The 23,284-nt window shown below is 34.2% G+C and overlaps 1 long non-coding RNA gene across 5 annotated transcripts; it reads right to left on the bottom strand.

Annotated features, from left to right (window-relative positions):
• Positions 1–1,814: 1,814 nt before the first annotated feature.
• Positions 1,815–16,351, bottom strand: LOC147399322 (uncharacterized). Of its 5 annotated transcripts, none has more exons than XR_015180130.1 (5): positions 15,846–16,351; positions 15,563–15,739; positions 13,083–13,186; positions 9,631–9,687; positions 6,000–6,281 (listed from the first exon to the last, which is right to left on the bottom strand). It is a non-coding gene; the product is annotated as an uncharacterized LOC147399322 (long non-coding RNA). The 5 variants fall into 5 exon arrangements; XR_015180132.1 differs by lacking the exons at positions 6,000–6,281; positions 9,631–9,687 and adding exons at positions 10,638–11,263; positions 11,367–11,665; XR_015180131.1 differs by lacking the exons at positions 6,000–6,281; positions 9,631–9,687 and adding exons at positions 10,638–11,263; positions 11,371–11,665.
• Positions 16,352–23,284: the final 6,933 nt, after the last annotated feature.

Genomic DNA, 23,284 nt, shown 5'->3' with positions numbered 1-23,284 from the left:
TTGATTTCTTGAATAGAAAAAATACTTCTATTTAGTAGGATTATGTAAATAAGAGATAATGGGAGCGTATCTGTGTAAAATTAAACAAGAAAATTAAAAAAAAAATTGACCCATGATTTTTGGTTATGTTGAAGCTATTGAGATGGAAGACTCATTGCATAATAAAGCGTGCCTCAAGGCATAAACCCTTTGTAAAAATTACCTCTTATTATAGACAATCTACCTCTAACCATAATTTTAAAACAATTATTACACACTACAACAAAAACGAAGCACTAACTATCTACCAACTAACCACATCACATACTAACTATTAATGACGATCTACTAAACTAAACATAACATCACCCCACGATTTTTAGTCTACTGAATTTTAATTAATTTGAGACATTGAACATTTTATGTGAGTCAATTTTTAATCCTAAAAGGGCAAAGAATCAATGATAAAATCTTATCCTTATTTTATCGTGTGTCCTCCCCGTAGGAATGCCCTTTTTATGTAAAAGTGATACGTCCAAAGTGTGAAAATTGGGAACACATACAAACAAGCAAAAAAAGGAACCCACTTACAATGGATTCGTGGTGAAATAACTTACCTCCCATTCTAGACGAGGGATGACTGAATCGACTCAGGCCACCGACACCAATTTCGATATACGAACTCGAGGGGCCGAGACAGTTACGTCTCACTATCTTCCTTCCTTAAATCTATTACAATCTGGGCCTTCCCAGATGAAAGTTAAAAATTGACAAGCAATCCTTACAAAAATTCTAAAAAATAAATCCTAACAAATCTAGAAGAAATTTAACTCTTCCAAAGCATCTTCATCCTCCACCATAAGAAATTCAAACCTACAACATCAATTTGTCAAAACCCAAATCACTAGAAAAAATCAAATTCAAAATTTCAGTCTTAGAACCAAAAAAAAAAAGTATGATGAATCTAAAACACAAAATCTAATTGGAGACCCCATTTTCCAGAAGAAACATTAAAAAATGAAAAAACAAACCATAATCAAACCCAAATAATTACCCAAATAACTATCACAATAACATTTTCTATTAAAAAACTTGCATTTCACGAACAAATAAAATAATTCACAAGAAACATACAAACCTTTTAAATTATATAAACAATCTAAGGTTTTCCAATTCTTAAAAAAAGAAAAATTTTAGGAAACTCTTATCTAACTAAAACTAATAATACCTCCCTAACAATTTTTAAGGTTCAAGGACTTCTAGTGCATGTTGTTAGTAAGTTTATTTGAGATTTTGTATTAATTAAACAAATTCAACATTTCCCATTAATAACATTATCAAATCAACTCACTTGAACAACTATGAATTTTTTAAATCTAAAAGATTGAATGTGACAACTCACTAATTGATCATAAAACCTCACATTTTTTTAACCCGATTTCTAGTCCCAACTTTAAAATGAAGTTAATTTTCCAAAACAACCTTGACAAATCCATTGAGGACTAAAAAATCTCGATCAAGATGACACCAACCATAACCTTAAAATGTAACCCCAACACTCACCTCTCTACCTCCTTAAACTCGAATACTTAAACTCCTAAATTCAAAATCCGAACTCAAAACGTATAAAACCCAACTTTCAACTTACCTAAAACCCAAAGTCTATAAAACATAAACCATATTCCATAAAAATCATGTACTCATAAATGAACCACTAGCCACCAAGGTTTCAAAATCAAGTCTATCGACTCATTTCATTAGGTACTAATACCAAGTTGATTCTTCCAAGTCATCTTTTCCCAAAAAGAATCCAACATCAATTAACTTGCTATGAAACGCAACTCGTCCAAAATCCAAAATCCCTAGAACATAAACCACAACCCACAAACTACTCATTATTCACACACCATCCATAAGCCACTAACCACCAAGGGTTCAAAATCAAGTAGCTCCTCATTTCAAAACACTAATACCAAGGCATCTCGTCTCAAAGAAAAACAAACATCTAACGGCTTGCTACTAAACCTTAGATTATTAACTAAACATTAATATAAAAGAAAATAAATGAACAGACCTGGGTTCTCAACGAATTGTAAACAAAATGTTATTCTTTGTACGTGCACGGCTTCAAGAAAATAGACTCCCATTTTGCTTCGTCGTCTGAATCAAGTGGATTAATGATTTGAGACATGAACACTAATCAAGAGGACCCCACAAAAGAAAAAAAGGATATCAATTTATACAAACACAAAAATTCAAAAAAAAATATACACATGTTCAATTATGCTTTGCAAGGAAGAATATTAGTTATGCAATCATAAGGTCATAAATGTTTCTATAGGGCGCAACTTGGCATTAAAAAATACGTATTGAGATGGTTTGAGTGTAGATAAATGATAAGTTCTTTGGTCCAGATTATTCGCATATATAAGCCACCATTAATGATGCAAACTATGATGACGTTGATGATAGTGTTATCTAGAGCATAGAAAAAGATAACAAGGCTTTCAACATAGCTTTATAAACCATTGAACAGGTGAAACACAGATTTTTGGGTCAAGTCTTTAATGATGATGATAATAACTCAGAACAAGTTAAAAAACTAAAAAGCCATGCATAAACATCAATCTCATAAAGCTAAAAAAAATAAATTACCTGCAATGTTAGTTGCGTTTAATTTCTCTAATAAATTCAACCAAACCTTCCAAATTTACAAGATAAAACAATTAATTAATCAGATCTTCTTCAAGCAACACTAATTGTCGTTGTCGTTGTTGATCGGATGAAGTAGAGAGCTTCAAAGACAAAATCGATTGATTTGTAACCATAGATTTTTTATTCAAGTTTAGATCTACCATCCTCGACGAAGTTGGTGGAATCGAAAATATAGGAATCAATTGTACGATCTTTGAAAAGAAATTCATTTTCTATTACCCTAGTTTGGAATGCTAGTTGCATAGATTGAAATTCTTCCTCTAGAGGATAATGATCTTGAAGAATTAAAAAAAATGTTGACAGTATTGACATCTTTGAACCAGATTCCTACGTCAACTTCCCAACCTAGCAAAAGAACCTATTCAAGCCTAGTTGGCATGCACTTTTAGTACTTCCATACTTACAATAAGGCTTCACATATTTAGAGAGCTCAATACCCTTGTATTGCTATAATTTTAACAAAAAATACTAGAAGTTGCACCAAAAAAAAGAAAAGAAAAGGAAAACAGATAACAAAACAAAAACAACTGAAAAATATATTACATATGTAGCATATAATTTTCTATGATAAGTGTGTGATTATTGAAGAGAAATATGTACCAAAAAAAAAAAAACGGAAGACCTAGTTGTGATTTAAAGAGAGGAGAACCAACCTTATTGAGAGTTCGGACTACAGCAAAACAAAGCACTGGCTTGGATGAACTCAAAAAGAGTTGTAGAATAGTGATGAAATCAATTCTTGGTTGGTCACACCACTCAACTCTATTATTTCTCTCGCAACTTCTAAAATCACCATTACGTTCCATACAACCCTCAAGATAATCATAGAAAGGACTAGCCACTGTTTGTGCTCAAACCCGATTCATGCATTACCTGCACAATTGTTGTTTAATTACAGCAAATCAAAACTCGAGAAATTGAGAAAGCAACTTCAGCTAAAACTAGAGAAATTGTCCAGTACAGAAAAAGGAGCATGAAAATTGAAGAATAAGTTACACACTTTACAAGTTTACAAAAGACCCCAACGTCACCCATGACTCAAAGAGAGAACTCACCAAAGCTGGAAAGATGCGTCTATCCAACTCCTTGGAGCTGCTCTACAGTATCAAGGAACTACATATAGAAATACCATTGGATTCCAGTGTATCCTTTCATAGTTTTACATTGCATTCACCCACATCTACTTTCATACTTCCATCAACCAACACTACTTTGCCTACAAATAACTATACCAAGAAAATTCCTTCTTGAATAAGCAATTAATTCATTCAAAACCAATGCAAACATAAAATAGAGGCCAAATTCACTAGTTTTGGGAAACCAAAATTACAGCAATTGTAAATTGAAAGGGCCCTCATTGTTTATTATTATTATTTTTAATAGGTACAAGCATGTATTAGAGAAAAATGGAGTATACTAGGAGGTTGATATGATAATTCTATCACAAACAAAAGGAAACGAACTGCGGCAAAATACACTTGCTCCCATCTTAATATGAAATCCCAAAAGAATCGAAGTCTAATTCTTTGAACAAGTCATCTCTAATTTGGATAGGAATTATTGACTATGATACTTACATGGAGTTAACATTCCAACCCTACTCTAAATCTCTTGTAAATGGGTACTTAAGAAGACATGTGGTTACTTTTATGACAAGCAACAATATCTAAAAACAATGTACAAGATTAGGATCTGATCAATTAGACACAAACATGGTCATGTACAGTGGATGAGCTTCATCTCTGGCACATTCAACCATACATTTTTCTACAAGTGTTTAGACCCACTAAGTGCAAAACTTAAAATACACATTAATTCATATAGAACCAACTTCAAGCAAAGACAAGATTACTTGTTGGGGTCGTGGAATTTTGGTTTCAAGAGGAACTTAATGACTAGGAGCTCACTAGTGTGGAGAGGCTTTTGGAGATCATTGTGATTTTTAAACCTATCTCAATGCCACCACTACCAAATAATTAAAGGCCCATCAAAGTTACACCAATAAAAATAGACCAAAACTTATGATTAGAAAAACAAGAGTTTAGGGAGAGTTATAAGTATTTCTGAAACAAAACTTATTTGCAAAGATGGATGTATCTACACTTCTCTAAATATTTTTACCATTTTCCTAAACCACCCTCTACACAAGATATTGTAATTCGCCTGTTTATAAAACCAAACATAGATATTCAAAAACATATTTACAAAAATGGATATCTCTGCATGCCGCACCATATACACAATCTATTAGATTATACTACCAAACATAGATCTTCATCTATATAATCCATAATACCAAACATACATATTGATACTGAGAGTGTGACAACAACATAAATTCTATTGGGGGACTACTTCTAATGGCTTGCTAAACACAGTGGGGAATGATTGGTTGCATGCAAGCAAAGGGTGGTGCAAAGTCAGAAATTTTCAAAAATTGCACAAGTCTGAGATCTAAGCGAATGCATTCACTATAACACTTTCTAAAGTGGTATAGTGAATGCATTCACTATTGCCTAAGCAAATGCATTCACTTGTGGGGTAATGTACTCTCCATACTTAACGATTTTTCAAATCACATTTTATATAGCGAACACATTCACTTTCAGGGGTACGATTTATCAATTGTAAAAATAACATTTGTTGTATATGTCAGCGAATGTCAAGATAAATTCACATTGAAATTAAATCTTACCACCTTTGCAACCTCAGCTTCATCACCTGAAGCACCAATATATTTGAGGGTTAGTAGGTATGCTAATGATGTGATCTTGTCAGGCGAAACCATATTTAACACAATTATAGTGGATTTGGTTCTGTGTAATTGTAAAGGATAATTGGTTATGTGAGAATCCTATTTTGTAGTACCCTTCTCATGATATAATATTTCACATCAACAAATAAAACTACACAGGGCCCATACAACAAATAGAAAAATGTAGTAAACATGAAATTCAGAAAACGTTAGTTGACTTTATGGAACAGAAAACATACATAACCATCAAATTTAGAATGTCAGTTGCACGACGATCTCCACATTGCTTTTGATTTCCATAATTATGACAAGTAGCAACATATGTGAATTTCATGTCAGCCACAACCTCTAGTTAAATATAGAGTGATCTCTGGCTCTTCTTCTCTTCCTTTGATGGAACAATAATTGCCTTGTAGCCTTCCAAAATCTCTATATGTTCAAAATGAAAAGAATCACAATATATAATCACCCAAAAAAAGATTAACCACATCACTAGAAACATTGCAAAAGAAGTTTTGTTGTGGTTACCACTTTTAGAAGCCATGTCAAGAAACTCTTGAAGCTTCAAAGCCCTCCGATAGTAAATCATTCCTTTAACTAAAAAACTAATACCGTTCATAAAAATCAACACACTAGGTACCATAAGAAATTAAAGGAGAAAAAAATTCATTGGCTACCTATTCTGCACAATGTTTGTCCTCTAAGGGAGACCCAATGACGGAGATGCGAGATGTTTTCTTCATTTTCCATAACCTCACTTGCACTTTTACAATTAAACCTCTCCATTAATCAGAAAGTAGTGCTCTTGATTTATTTTGGACATATTTAAAACCTGAGAATTTTTTTTGTAGGTAAACAACAAGTAAAATAATTTTAGATTAGCAATTACTCTATTTTACAAAGAACATGAAAAATAGCTTAAAAACAAGAAAGTGCATGGCATCAAATATTTCTCTAGAGAATCACTCTATTTAAACATTCTATTTTAATCACCCTACTTAAAACATTCTTCTAGGTGGGATGGCATGGGGTAGGGTGTGATTCTATAGACAAGAATAGCAAGAGGGATTTTCAAAAAATGGGACAACTGTACAGTAATAAGTGGACAGGCGTGCGCATTCTAACATTACACAGAGACGCATAAGTACCAACTGAAGCAATAAAGGTTTTAGGTGAAGATATGAAAAGTGCATGTTTAAAAATTAAAATAAATTTAATCTAAGTTTCACCATGAGATCTAATATATATAAATATAATTGGGGCGGGGTACATCAAAACTATCCCTGCCCCGAAATGGAATTGATTTTTTCATTTCTAGTAACATAACCACCCCGAAATCATTTAAAAGTGGGAAAAATCGACCCTCTAGGGGTGGGTCGAGGCACCGGCGAGAGGGAGCAAAATTGCCATCCCTAGTAGGATTGGATTGGTGCATAAATTGCACCAATAATCATCAACTTCAAATAATAAAAATGAAAAATATAAGCAAATAAAAGACATTGGGTTCACAGAGGCAACTTTCATAGAGAGTGACTGAAAAATAAGAGAGGAACCTGACTAATCATAAAAAATAACTTGCAGTAACTTATCTTAACATGAAAATTTAAATTAAAATGACAAACAAAATACCTCAGATGTAGCTAACGCTTAAGGCAAAAAGGTGCACAATTTAGCAGACAGAACTTGCACTCTTAGTATCTTCAAGATGTCAAATGTTTATCAAAAGAAAAATAATACAACCAAGTAAAAGTAGAAATATGGAATTACTTTGTGAATGTGTATTGATTAGACCTACAAATCAAGTTGAATGAATGCGTATAGAACCATTTATTGGGTTATTAGGTCCAAAAGTATTCTACAAGACACTGGATATCAAGATTTGTGTGTCTAGGGATGAAGCAAATTGTTATTGTCATTATATCGAATAATAATTAAGGAGACAGATTATTCAATCCAGTAGCTAAGAATCTAGGAATCTAATAGGCTGCCATCAAATGTACATATGCTTTAATGCAAAATCAATTATCAAAGAAGCAGTGGAAGTAGCAACAAAATCCAGTACTCCCAAAGTTTCTTAATCTAAAAAAAATCATCTGCAACCAAAAAAACTAAATAGGAAAAAAAATTAGTGCAAATGGAAACAACGACCTTGTGAATAATATCAGATAAAATACAAAATGAAATACTACATTAGTAATATCTATTAATAAACAAATTAACTTTGCCAATCAAGTAAAAAAAATTATATTGGAAATAAGTTGCATAAAATTCATAACCAGAATCAAATTCAAAATTCCAATCTTAAAACCAAATAAAAAAGTAAATAATGAATCTAAAACACAAAATCTAATTGGAGACCCCATTTTCTAGAAGAAACATTAAAAAATGAAAAGATAAACCATAATCAAACCCAAATAACTATCACAATAACATTTTCAACTAAAAAACTTGCATTTCTCGAACAAATGAAATAATTCACAAAAAACATACAAACCTTATAAATTGTACAAACAATCTAAGATTTTCCAATTATGAAAAAATGACAAATTTTAGAAAACTCTTATCTAACTAAAACTAATAACACCTTCCTAACAATTTTTAGGGTTCAAGGACTTCTAGTACATGTGTTGTTAGTAAGTTTATTTGAGATTTTGCACTTATTAAACAAATTCAACATTTCCCACAAATAACATTATCAAATCAACTCACTTGAACAACTATGAATTTTTTTTTTATTTTTTAAATCTAGAAGATTGAATGTGCCAACTCACTAATTGATCATATGAATTTGACATGTAGCAAAAATCTTAATTTGTAAAGTCAACTCAACCAAAGATTATCTATATATATATATGCTCACACACACACTAGTGAATGCCCGAGCTTACGGCACGGTTTGGAAACAAAATCGGTGTTAATGTAAGGTACACCAATTTTTCCCAAGCTTGAAGTCATGAACTAATGGATAAAAGGTAGATCACCATGGTAATTCATATTGCATTTAATAGTTAATGGGATATGGCCGTAAGTTAGGAGTCTTTTCTTCTTTTCTAGGGATAGTATAATTTATTCGTTGTTTTTGGCAATAAATACTAACATAGAGGATTGCTAATGATTTACAATACCAAGATTTTGTGTTCTAAAGATGTTCAAAACATTGGGCTGACTACGACTCCTAGCAACTAACAATGAAAACAATGAGAAAATATTGTTCTACAAAAATAAAAGTATAATAAGTCATTAAATATTGATAATTGGTCACTACTTCCTGTACTTGCAACAATTTTTGGGAGTGAATCCAAGAACTACAAGAGTATAGCATGCACTTTTAGGAAATTTTCTGCGAAAAGACAAGTGAGATGTCTCCGTATGCACAATTATGGAGTACAACAGAGAATTATCTAAAAATTCTATAATTACATAAGGTTGACATCACTATCCATTATACACATCAGAGGCTATGTTTGATTGGTAGCATGTAGTTTTCTAAAAGAATTTTTTTTTGTGAAAATGAGATTTTGAAATGTTTACGCTCCTATACGAAGATAGGGGAATCAGTGAGGGCCTGAGAGAGAGATTCTATCAGTTTTGGGGGAGAATGGAAAACTTTTTCTTAACAAATAACTTAATTTAAATGAAAAATAACTAAATCTCATATTTATAGGATCTGAATCGATCTTCTCCAGAAAACATAAACATTTGGAACAAAAAAAAATTGCTAGGTATTTCGAACAAAATTAAATCAATCTAAAAGAAGAAAAAAAAAACTCACTAGACATGGTGGCCTTCGATTTCACCTCCTTTCATTGCAGGAAAACAATCATATCAGCAAGAATTGGCAATGATTTGGTCAATAAATCAATGAAAATAGCTCGAAATCAGATTGGATTAGCGAATGCGGTGGGTTAGAATTACCCTCTAGGGTTAGGGTTCCGCAAAGGAGTGCGAAACGAGAAATGGAAGAAATCATAGCAAATGTTAAAATTCAATTAGACTTATCAAAATGAAGTCTGGATTTGGATGGGGTTTAAATTTTTTGCTACGTCAGAAATCCAACACTAGTGCTGGCAATGGGTCGGGTGTGGGTCGAATGAAGCTATTTCCATATCCTTAAATTGAGCCATGTAAAATACCCAGACAACAAGAAGCTGGAGGACCAAGCATATATGAAGATTACTCACCTGATCCTTCAAGGTTATTGCAGTTTGAGTTCCCACTTCAATTGTTTGCTCCACAACCTACACATCAATCTTTAAGGTGAGGACACACTGATCATAGTGGATTATTAAGCAAAAAATAAAATGTTTCCAAGTCAATTCTACACCACTTTTTAGCATTCAATAGCCTGATCAGTCTCATTCATCTTGTTTCTCCTAGCATAAATAAGTTCTTGATTAGACATTGCTACAAGACAATCCAAGTCAACAACAATAAGATGTATAGACAAAACCAAAGGCACTGTAGGCAAGCTCACTTCAAGGCAAGGCTCTCATAAGGAGAGGCATTTTCCCCCAAAAGCTTATTTCGATTAGTCTATATCAATATTCAACGAGACCACAAAGAGAATCAACACAAAACTAGAAATCTACAATTATGGAACGGATGTTGGAGCACCGAATCTAGTGCTAACACCCAAGAGGAAGAATGTCCATTAAAAAATGATCCTCTAGAAATACCCTGAAGCGACCGGTTAATTATAAATATGGATGTCGAGAATGAAGAAGATATTTCCCATAAAAACATATTTGGATGGTTAAAGTAGAGGTGTGCTTCTAGAAGTCTATGTGACAAATGCATATTAATCAAATTAAAAGAATTTTTTTATAGAACAACAATAAGACTAACTATGCTTCATGGAACTAAATGTTGGGTAGTTAAAAAGCATCATATTAAAAAAAATTAATCGTAGCTGAGATGAGGATGTTGAGAAGGATATGTGGAAATACTAATGAAGATAAAAAAAAATTAGAAACGAATGCATTAAAGAAAATGTACGAGTAGAGAAAGAAGACTTAAAAACACCCACATGCAAGGACCAAACCTTAATCCTTAGGCTTGGACTAGTGAAATGCCTCAACGTATGAAAAACCAATCTGAGAGATAAATCAAAGACAGATGACAAGAACATAGGACATAAATCAAATTTCACATAATGCCATTTGAACGTTGTCCTCAACTACATGGTCACTACCTCCAGCTCCCATATCAAAGAGTTTAACCCTTTTATTACCAAGGCTACTCATATACCTACGGTGGTGCCACCAAATTGAACGATAGGTTTTTGAGACATACATAAATCAGGCAAGCAACATTCAAAGAAAGAGCAAGCAAGAGCTAGCATAAAAGCACATAAAAGTCAAAGAACATGAAGGATGAACTAATTAACTTGTAATGACGGAAGGGGCTTTTGCTTAGATTATTTTCTCCTACTTATCCCTACTTAAATGTTGAATAAAAACATGTCACACACAACCAGCACAAAAATTAGCATGGTATAAGCTTGCAGGCATACCAATATAGGGAAATGAGTTTAAGGATTTGTTATTGCATACTAACAGTATAGGGAGCCACCACTTTGTTCACTAGGACAGCAAAGACGCACCAGAGGAGGTAGGAAGAAATCTCCACTTGGCGTTGTAAGTGCAAGGCACATATTGTACCTCAAAGCCAGAAAATCGATAACCTCAAGACTTTGTGAGATGTAATTTGGAAATGTCAACCATTCTATGGAACCATCTTTACTCGCATTGTGCTCCATCCCATTTTAGGAGCCAAGAGCCATGTGGAGGTCAATTATGATTAATGTTATAGGCCCTGCACAAGATTGGGACTAAGAGTCAAGCACTCCCTGAACAAAATCAAACATGAATGTCAGAAACTTCGTAACTATAACAAAGGAAAAGTGGAAAAAAAAGACCTACTGTGCCCATGAGAAAGTGTCGTCAAGGATCGCCAATGTTCCTCCAATGAAAGTAGTCGACGGATTAGGATCATAGGCAATGCACAACCGAACAGGTATTCTGAAAATGTTTATCGCATGCCGGGACAAAAACTATTTATGTCAGGACAGAAAATTGAAATCTTCTGTTGTAATAAAGTAGCTTCTATGTCTCCATGCAAGTTATTTCCCATAATATTCATTTCAAATGTGGCAGCATTATCATCCCACCCTGACCTTCCTGGATAGTCTGCTGTGAGCTGGTTTGAAGATAGAGCCTAAGCAAATGAAACACATGGCTATTACTTTTATTATTTAAGATTTAAATAAAACCTTGAAGTGGTCACTAAATATAGAGGTAATTCAAGGTATGTCTGGCAAACCCCAACAGCATAGTGTTGTTTGTCCCACCGTTCATTGGGTCCAACATATGAGATAGCCAACATGGTTACTCCAACAGTTGACATGGTCTAATGGTCCAAATCATATAATATATCATGTTAATTTGAATGATGAGAAATAGTCTAGAAGAAGATAAAATAGTTGGATGGCTAAAATCATCCTATTATTATTTTGAAAGAAAAATAGAAGTCTAAAAACACTATTCACAAAAAAAATGACTATCCCCCTTGAACCCAATTTCATTAACACTAATCCTATACCTATAAAAAAAAATCTATCTATCTGTTCGGAGGCCTTAATCCTAAAGAGAGCCAAACATTTTTGAAAATAAGGGTTAGTTCAGAAATCTGACGTTGATAGTCACGTATAGCATTGGCAGCATCTACTACAAGTTTCACTGAGAAAATCCAGCATGGGTATTTTGGTTTAAAAAGCTTCCTAGGAATTTTCGGTACAAGGCTTTGATGATGATTAGCATTGTGTTGAATGCCTTAAAGCAAAATTTCAGCAACTTCTCACTGGATACATACAGGGACCATTGACAAACAGCTGTCCTGATATGCATCGATTGTTTATCTCTTCACTACTCAAGCTGAGAAAACATACTAAATTATACATAATTATGTACTTGAGACATGCCTCCAATAGAGAACATACATAAGAGAACAAATAAATATATAAACTTGTGAAGAATGACTCAAAAGCCCAACCATGTATAAATACAAAATCCAAAGGTAGGGATCTAAACATATCTTGATAACACATCTCGAATATACTAATCTCGAGGATGAGTTCCTTCCACCACAAACAGATCATGTGTTTTCTTCATAAGTAACTAAATCCTGAACCTATACAAATATATGTACTATATATACACAACATGATGGCATGCTTCCCAAAATAACACAAGAAAGACATTCAAACAGTTGAACCCATAGCATGATCAAACAGTGTTCTGTGGAGCAAAGTATTAGTTCCAAGTTCAAAGACACCTCATATTTGTAAAACAAGAAAATTGGCTTCCTAAACAATAAACTAAAGTATATTTAAATAGTTAAAAACATATAAGAAAAAAGAAAACCAATTGACAAGATTTATAGGTGGTTTCACAAGAGTACAATTCTGATTTTCTAAGCAGTCCATCTTCCATTATGCTTGCAAGGAAGCTCAAAGTTAAGGGGATTATACCATCAATTTGCAAACTTGTTGTATTTCTAATTTTCACCAAAACCATCAAGTTATTTCAATAGAGTTCTTAATATTAGTGATGAACAACTTGAGTGGAAAAAATACCTGGTGCACAAGAAGTACTATGGGAATAACAAATGTCAAAATTGTTACTTCAACTTTCCATAGCAAAGCCCTACACAACATCACAAAAAGGTCGGCAACACCTCCTAAACACAAGCAAAAAAGAATTAAGTTACAAACACAGGCAAAACTACAAAATAAAATGCCATATACAATTAAAGGAACCAAAATCAAAACCACAAACACAATCCCTTTTGTTAAAATAAACAAATCCAATGGTCAAGATAAAACATGAATCTTGAGGATAAATCACACCCAATTGTTAGATTTTGCATTTTAATTGTTGAGATTGTGTATTTGTTAAGGATATAGGGACTTTCACTAGTAATATCACACTATTTGAACCCTTTGAGCACCACAATTTAATCTTGCCCTTATAGATTATAACCATATTCACTCCAAGTAACATAGGCCATAGAAATCTATTTACTGGAGACACCACAAATGATCTCACCATCATCAATGCAAGGACTACAATAGTATTCATTTAATTTATACAATCCGGCTCCATAATATCACTATCATCACATCAAGACATAGATAACAACCATAACTTATTCCATTTATCACAGAAATCCTTCTTCTAAAAGGCCACATGAAATTACTGTTCACCATGCACAAAAATATTTCACCAAATTTTAATCCCAATCCTTTGGAATATTTTGACAAACAATATCGGTTGCATCATCCAACTTCAGCGGGATTTATTTAACTAGAAACTCAAAATCATTCCATTTCCAATCCTAGAATTCAATAATAGATTTATAAGAACATTAAACAAACAGAATCTGAAATATTTAGCCCTAAGGGTTGTCATCATGTTCATCATATAACACTTAATCAGAACCATCAAAATATCACAATCGAATCTCGTTCTATACACCTCACTCTGTAATCTTCACTAAACTCAATTATTTCATTTTCAATCCCAAAACTAAAAAATGTTGTTAAAAGTCATTCAAGAAAGTGAATATGAAATTTAATCCTTGAGTTGGAGACCTAGACAAAAATAATATCGATCACATCTATCAAATTTCAAACTTATTGAAAAGGTAAACTCAATTATTTCATTTTCGATCCCAAAACTCAAAAATATTGTTAAAAGCCATTCAAGAAAGTGAATAAGAAATTTAAAGTAATAATTTAAAGTAATGTAAAGTCCATAAATCATATCCTTTGTGTGATTCTTATTCAATTGCGATGTTATTCTTTCCAAGTTTTCGAGTGTCATGGATCTCACTTGTGTCTATACTTGATTTTTATAAATGATGGTATATTGTTGCTATCTTTGAGAGAGTGACCCTACATGAAGCATTCTTCCCTTTCTCACCATCCAATCCTTTTGCTGCATGTTAATTTGTTATATATGCACAAATTTCTTTCCTTAAGTCACCATTTCTCCTCAAACCAATTTACATTTATTCTAACCTCAAAGGGTTGGCCTAGTGAAAAGTCTAGCCTAGACAAACTCCTCAGGAAGGGTAGGTCAAGTGTTCGAAACCCCACGAAGCAATGAATTCCTTGGGGCCACCCCCTTCAAGGTCCCGTTCACCCTCAACTCAACTAGTTGCACATATGACTTTCTGAGGGAGTGGTGCATGTGACCATGGGATTAGTCTTACCCGAAGGGTGGGGGATACCTACGATAAGAAAAATATATATATATAGATAGATAGATAGATAGGATTAGGATCCATGTACACACATATCTACTCATATATTTACAACGTGTTTTGCCTTATGTGAGCTAAAAGTTTTGGATTGAGCTGATTTTTGGTGAAGATGATCTCTATGACGAGAAGATCATCCCCACCAAAAATTAGCTAATTCTAAAACTTCTAACCCCATATTTATGAGTTGAAGAATTGTGGACTGTCCATTTTTTGTAAATCACTTTTGACGAGATTTAAAATTTTGGGTTGAGCTGATTTTCGGTGTGGATGATCTCCTCATCATAGAGATCATCCTCACCAAAAATCAGCTCAATCCGAAACTTTTAGCCACATAGGACAAAACACGTTGTAGATATATGTGTACACGGAACCCAACCCATATATATATTTGTTTAGAATTGTAATTAGTCCTTCCGTAAGTGATCATGACTTTTTCTCCCACCAAATCAAAATGTCTATTCTTTCAAGACTAGCTTTTTCTGATTTACTCCCTTAAGTTTCTCCCTATTCAGATTTTTTTAATCATTTCCTTTAGGACTTTTAGTTCAACTGGAAAAGTTAGCTAGCACAACATCGTAGTAAAATACAGATCTAGGTAACATAGCTTCCTTTTTTTTGTATGTTATAAGACTAAATAGGTTATAGTAAATGGCTTTAAATATATGAGATGCATTCATAATTCAATTTTCAATTCATTGATCATAGACTAATAATTCTCAAGGTAGAAACTAATTATTAAGTATTTGATAAAACAACAAAGAAATACGTCTATTATTTTATTGCAGATACCTGTAATCTCCCTTTTTTCTTTAAAGATCATCCTCCAACCTCATGAAATTCTGAGTCCTCCCTTCAAATGAACTTATCCAAATGCCCATCAGATTCCTCGTCACACCACCATTCCTCACTTTCTATTCTTCTAAATGCTACTCGACTCCTTGACCATGATGTACCAAATATAGCAGTCTAACTTTGATCAATAAGGAAGTAAATAAAAGAAATTAGAAACCAACCTATCTATCTGACTCTGATAGGTAGGAGTAATGAAACAAGGGAAGGAGTTGCATCTCACCATTTCCACATCGATTAGGAACCACAAGCTTAGAACTTGATACAAAATCGATCACCCAATTCCTCTCTGGATGGATACTAGCAAGATAGGATAGGATATGATACTAACCATCATCTTAGCTTCTGCCACAAGACCCAAATATTAATCATCAAAGAGTTTAAAGAAGTGAAAACAAAAATTACAAATTAATAGAAAGGACAAAATTATTGGACATAAATACCTTTCAATGGTGAGCACAGCCATGTGGATCAGGATCTGAAAGTTTACTTAAGTCAATGTTTGGTTAATCTACAAGTTAAATATGTTCTTGATAGTTGAATAATAGCTATTGTGAACAACTTCTTGGTTGATATGAAGTTGCACTTGTAACCATCAAGTGGTAGACCAAATGTCCCCAAAAGAAGCATAGAGTAGATATCCAACAAATTTAAGGGAGAAGATTGCAGATCCTATGAGAGTCATTTTCCTGAAAGAGGTTGTGTTTGTGTGAGTGTGTGTTGGGTGGGGGGGGGGGGGGGCAAGCGGGCGTCTTTGTTTGTATGTGTGGGTGGGTCGATGGGTGGATGGGTGGGTGGATGGTTTATGTTCTGATACAAAAAAGGCATAATATTTTTACAATTCAATTAAAATATGTTCTGATACAAAAAAGGCATAATATTTTTACAATTCAATTAAAATAATTATACTATTTTAAAAATAGCTCTAACCATGAAACAGATTTTAAACAATTCATTGTAGTTCATGAATACCAAAAGAAGGTACTATTTCATGTATGGTTTTACCACATCATACCTTCACTTATTAGAAGAAAGTTCAACATTGAAGACAAACCACCAATGGATAAATAGTAACACAACTTTTTGGTTCCACCATTTTTGGACAACGTCACATCTAAAATACAAAACCGTGAAGGTTGATAATTGAGCATTCCTAAAAACCTAGAAGTACCTTAGTCAATTATACTTCTTCAACAACCCAATGGCTATGTAGTTAATGTGAAGAAGATGAAATCCAAAATTCTAGAACTCTGCTTCTCAAATAGTGTAAAAACAAGAAGAAGAACAATTAAAAGGATGAAAAGGGAAAATATTAATTTAATTTAAAGAAATTTTACAAGTTGGCAATGAGATCTCCACTTGCACAAGATATGAAATTTGGAGTGTTGATGGTTTCTTACTCGCTTTCTCTTTTCTCAAGGGCTATTTCAAGGACTTGGTGGTGAATGGGATTCCCTACATGTACATATAGGTGGTGGAGGAAATTTATAGCATGTGAGAATGCTTGTTCAAGAGGGTTCAACATGGAAAACGAATTTGCCACACACTCTTATGCGACAAGAGATGCAACATCATACTCCACCCCTATCGAAGAAAGGGACACCGAAATATTACTTCATGCTACACCATGCACATGCCGATCCACATGAGAAAGTGACATGGTATGAACAACACATGAAGTGGTGCCCATACAAAATTACATAAATACCCTCACTACATCCCACAAAATAAAATAAGAAAATAAAAATAAGATTTCTAGAAAATTCACTTTAAAATTTAACAATTAAGAAGACCTAGTTAAATAGAAACAAAGATTATTTTTTTGTTTGATAGGTATAGCATTAGTAGTTAGCAAATGAAATTGGGCTCTAGAGCAAATTGAAACAAAGATAGAACACCAAAAACAAAAAGAATTCAGTTGCAATACATACCTTTAGAAGAAGAGAGAAAAAGAATTGGGACTAACATATAACAAGATGTGCAGTATAGTAAATATTTGAGACCTCAATAGGTAAAACTACATTGGAGTAGGAAAAAAAAACATAAGTAATATTTAAAATAAAAATCCAAAGTGAAATAATTGATGTGAACAACATTGCAAGAAAGAACCCGGTGACATTATTATATTAGAAGAGTACTAGGAAAGAGTTCGAAAGGGGACCTAAGTTGATATGGAAGTATTTGGATCGTCACCAAGAAATATTTCAAGCCAAAGCAAGACAAACTAAGCCAGACAGACCTTCTTTTAATGACTAATTCAATATAACATCTTCCCTTATCAATGAAACCCACACGAATGATATGCTACAATACTTAAACCCCTTATGAGTATGGATAGTAAACAGAGGCAAAAGAGACAGTAAAGTCAACAGTGAATGTGTTATAGTCAATAACTAATTGAGACAGACACTTTTACTACTCATCTATTAGAAGAATATTCAACATTTGTTGTCACTGGGTGAAATAGTGAACTGGATTATTCTAGACTAGGTTCAGATATTAGGCCAACATGCAGTTCGATCACTATGGAAACTAAATGCAACCTAGTGAAAGGTCAAACCTAGCCAGTGCCCAAGGGAGATGTACTTTTTTTATTTCTTTTTTTGACGCAACAGCCAACCCCATTGAAAGTAGGACTAATCCTTTTAGATACACCATGCCACCACAAACATGTGTATCGAATAAATCACGGGTAGGAAGACTCAATCTCACGACCCTGGGGAGCAAACCCAGGCCGCTCAACCACTGCTCCACCACTCGGGTGGTTTATAATAATTTATAAAGTAAAATCGCCAATGGGGGAGACTCAATCTCACGACCCTGGGGAGCAAACCCAGTTCGCTCAACCACTGCTCCACCACGAGTGATTCCTCTTTATTTTATCGAATAAAATCGCTAGTGGGGAGACTCAATCTCCCGACTCTGGGGAGCAAACCCAAGTCGCTCAACCACTGCTCCACCACTCATGTGTTTTTTTTTTTTTTTTTTCTTATCCCCCTTTTTATGACTTTGCATTAAGATTTTCAGAGGATGAGCTTTTTAGCCTTTATGCTTTCACTATTTTCAACTTCAGGGTATCATTATTTTTCAACCCAGGGTTTACTATTAGGCAGCCTTTTCCAATAGCACATACCAATGGCGGCTTTCACACTAATGTATCACTTTTTTTCTTTTCATTTTGGGCTTCATTTCTTTTTACTTTTTTCTCTCATCCTCTTTTTTATGATTTTGCATTGAGATTTTCAGGGGATAAACTTTTTTAGTCCTTTTGCAATGTGGTGGTTGTCACACTTTTGAACTTCAGGTATCATTATTTTTCAACCCAAAGTTGACAATTAGGCAGCCTTTTCCAAGGGCACATACCAATGGTGGCATTCACACTAATTATAAACAGACATTTTTACTACATCTCAACTCATAAGGAAATAACTAAGGAAGCTCAATCAAAGGATACATATAGGATCACATAGTGATAAAAACTGCAACATGGCCACAATCTAATCCTTGCTAGTAATAGACAGGGGTGCACTATGATCATCAAAGACTAACTAGTTGAATCACCCTCTAATTGAAGAGTAGTAAAGAGCCTATCAATTGAGATTCAAAGAGATCTAACTCATACTATAGACTCAACTGCTCTAAATTCTTAGATCATAATTTAGATCAAGATATGATCAATACAATGCCAATTATAATGAGCTAATGACTAGAAAAATTTTAATATTTAAAATTTTAATTTTAATTGTATTAAGCTGAATATGTAAAATTTGTTCCACAAAACATGGTTAAGAAAAATTGGTCTAAGACCGTGATCATCAAAGACTAACCAATTGGATCACCCTCTAGTTGAAGAGTAGTAAAGAGACTACCCATTGAGATTCAAAGATATCTAACCCATACTATAGGCTCAACTGCTCTAAATTCTCATAACATAATTATGATGAAGGGATGATCAATACATATAGGGTTCCTAAAATGCAAGTCACATAAGAAGATTTCAAATTATTTTTCTAATTTCAAAAACAATAAGTAAACAAAAATGTATGTATGATTAGAGAACCATATGACGAATGAAATGAATGCAGAAAAAATAGAGTAGATAATTGAAGAGGTATACCACAATATATTATAAATGAATATGATTTTTCTAATTAAATTATGATACTTAAGTTTTAAGTCGACTTACGTATGTGTTATATGTTTACTATTATATTGTCCTATTTGGTTTGAAACATGTAAGTTTTTAAGAAAATTGTGAAATAGGAAAACAAATTACTTGTTAACCTACATAAAAATACTTTACACAAAAACTAGTTGGTGCGCATGTGTTGTATAAATATGGCTCAATCTGGTTAGCAACATGTAGATTTTTTCAAATTCAATGGCCTAAGAGAGATGCACCGTTGTTCTACATTAAGGTTGGAGCAACAATAGGTAGCATGCTGTTAGTCCCAATAACCTTCCCCAATCACTCAAATTATAAAATTAGAAAGAGAGAGAGATAGAGAGAGAGAGAGAGAAGAATGTGACTTCTAATGCCCCAGCCCTAGCCTGAAAACTCAAATCAATCTTCTCTGCAACTTAAACTGAACAAGAGTCCCAACTGACCAACAACTCTCTTCTCTATTGTAAATGTATGCGTTAGGTAGAGATTTATAATAGAGAAGAACATAGTGGGAATTTCCAATCCTATTAGTTCAATTTTAGGTAAATGGGTTAAAAATAGAAAATCAAATGAGGGTTAGTGAAAATCCTAATTTCTAATTATGGTTCTGAAAAAAATCAGATTTTGAATAAGGGTTCTTCTAAGGAGAAAGTGGAGAAAAAGGTAGAATAGGAATAAGAATGAGTTACACTGAGTTTGCATTACAGTTAGGGTTAAATACAGTAAATTGAAGATTTCTATCCAATTCAAAAACAAAAAATAAAATAAAAACAAAACACAGTAGGATACATAAGAAACACAAATTCAATGACCTGAGATAGATGCAGCAACAAAAAATTGTGTGGGAGATTGATAGAAAACTAGCCTAATTGTAGTCCTACTGTTGGTTTTCTCTTTTTTTTTTTAGTTCCACACCAAGCAAATCAAAAGTTAACGTTTTACACCGTAGTTCATTAATTTATTCGAACAAAGATGTAAGTGGAAGAATCAAACCCTTCTCTCTGTAGCTTCGGCCAGATGCAAGCAGTGATTCTAAATCAAACCTAGAGTGACTTCTTGATCCAACCCAGACTAGAGAGTTCAAAGAGAAAGTAAACCCAGGCCTATTCTTCTCGATTGACAAGTACTCCAATTTGGAGCTCAAATCGTCAAGAATATCCTTAATCATCGCAGGTCCGTAATTCCAGAAAATTTTGGTTCATTTAATCCGATTCAATTCTTCTCAGTGTCATCGTCTCTTCGGCTGAGGAACATTGATGAAAAAGAAAACAATTAAGAATCAAAGAGAGAATCATAGAGAGAGGAAGAGAGACGAAAAGATGAATACCTCGAGGTTTTGAGAGGGTTTGATTGATAGATTTTGAAACGAAAATCTTTTGAGACGCTGGTGTCTCCCATTGAGACGCCAACAAATGAGAAGGAGAGAGAGAGAGAGAAAGTGTGCGTTCTGATGTGGTGGGCGAAGTCTCGATTTTATAAAGAAGAAGCGGGATTTCAAAATCGTACATCTGTTTATTTGACGTGTTAATTACCATTACGTTCAAACTCCGTCCATTTCAAACGGGTGACTGGCATCTCTCGCATAATCTCAATTTTCTTTACTAGGATTAAGAGGGCTCATAAAAATTAATATTTTTTTAATAAATTAATTTAAAAATTAACAATTTTTTTAAAAGTAATTTTCCCCTTCTTGTTTTTCTTGTTATCATTTTTTTTTTTGGATTTTACTTGTTTAAATTTTATTTAAGCTCCTAACTAAGCTGTTCATGCATTCCAATGTGTACAAAAATAAAAACAACTCAGTCAATTAAAGAATTCACACATCAAAAAACTAATCAAGTTCTATAGAATTATCAAGCACAAATAAATATTTTAATTTTAACCTTCGAACAATTGAGGATTTTTTTTTTAAATTTCAACATCCTAAAATTCCTGAAAATGATTATAAAAAAAATTAATAATAATAACGCCCAATCGTCTGTATCGAAAATACCTACGTTCCCTGAGAAGAAAGATTCCCGGTCCGGACTCATCTTCCTTGTCGAAAATGGCGAGCAACGGAGAGCTCCACTCGGGCAACCGTTCCCATCAAAAACTCAAAATTTCTGACGTTTTATTAAACGCATGTATCTCACTCTCCGCTAAACTCAAAAACTTGGTAGCACATACCCACTCGTCCGTACAGATGTTAGCTACGTCACCATGTTCCCAGATTTCGTCCCGCAGGCCGGGATCCTTTCCGAAAAATGTGATTTTCGTGGGGGTACACCTTTTTTGAGGCAGGTGACGTGCGCGTTCAAATAGTCGTATCTCATCGCCTGTCTTTCGGTTTTTAACGTAATCCATGCCCAATCGTCTGTATCGAAAATGCCTACGTTTCTCGAGGAGAAAGATTCCCGGTCCGGACTCATTTTCCTTGTCGAAAATGGCGAGCAATAGGGAGCTCCGCCCGGGCGACCGTTCCCGTCGAAAACTTGAAATTTCTGACATTTTTTTAAACGCCCGTATCTCACTCTTCGCTCAACTCAAAAAATTCATAACACATACTCACTTGTCCGTACAGATGTTAGCTACGTCACCATATTCCCAGATTTCATCCTACAGGTCGGGATCCTTTCCGAAAAACGTGATTTCCGTGGGGGTGCACCTTTTTCGGAGTAGGACACATGTTCGTTCAAATGGTCGTATCTCATCACCCGTCTCTCGGTTTTTAACATAATCCATGCCCAATCGTCCATATAAAAAATGCCTACATTTCCCAAGGAGAAACATTCCCAGTCTGGACTTGTCTTCCTTACCAAAAATGGCAAACAACAGGTAGCTCTGCCCGGGCGACTGTTCCCGTTGAAAACTTGAAATTTCTGACGTTTTTTTAAACGCCCGTATCTCACTCTCTGCTCAACTCGAAAAATTCGTAGCAGATACCCACTCGTCCGTACGGATGTTAGCTACGTCACCATATTCCCAGATTTCGTCCCGCAGGCCGGGATCCTTTCCAAAAAATGTGATTTCCGTGGGGGTACACCTTTTTCGGGGCAGGACACGTGCGCGTTCAAATGGTCGTATCTCATCGCCCGTCTTTCAGTTTTTAACGTAATCTACGTCCAATTGTCTGTATCGAAAATGCTTACGTTTCCCGAGTAGAAGAATTCCTGGTCTAGACTCGTCTTCCTTGCCGAAAATGGCGAGCAACAGGGAGCTCCGCCAGGGCGACCGTTCCCCTTCGAAAACTCAAAATTTCTGACATTTTTTTAAACGCCCGTATCTCACTCTCTGCTCAACTCGAAAAATTCGTAGCACATATCCACTCATCCATACAGATGTTAGCTACGTCACCATGTTCCCGGATTTCGTCCTGCAGGCCGGGATCGTTTCCGAAAAACGTGATTTTCGTGGGGGTACACCTTTTTTGGAGCAGGACACATGCGTGTTCAAATGGTCGTATCTCATCACCCGTCTCTCGGTTTTTAATGTAATCCATGCACAATCGTCCGTAT

Source organism: Akebia trifoliata, chromosome 7 (genome assembly GCF_017979445.1).
Source record: "Akebia trifoliata isolate Shusen 1 chromosome 7, ASM1797944v1, whole genome shotgun sequence".
Taxonomy (NCBI): domain Eukaryota; kingdom Viridiplantae; phylum Streptophyta; class Magnoliopsida; order Ranunculales; family Lardizabalaceae; genus Akebia; species Akebia trifoliata.
The sequence above is the reverse complement of the archived record's forward strand: the minus strand, read 5'-3'. Positions and strand labels throughout refer to the sequence as shown.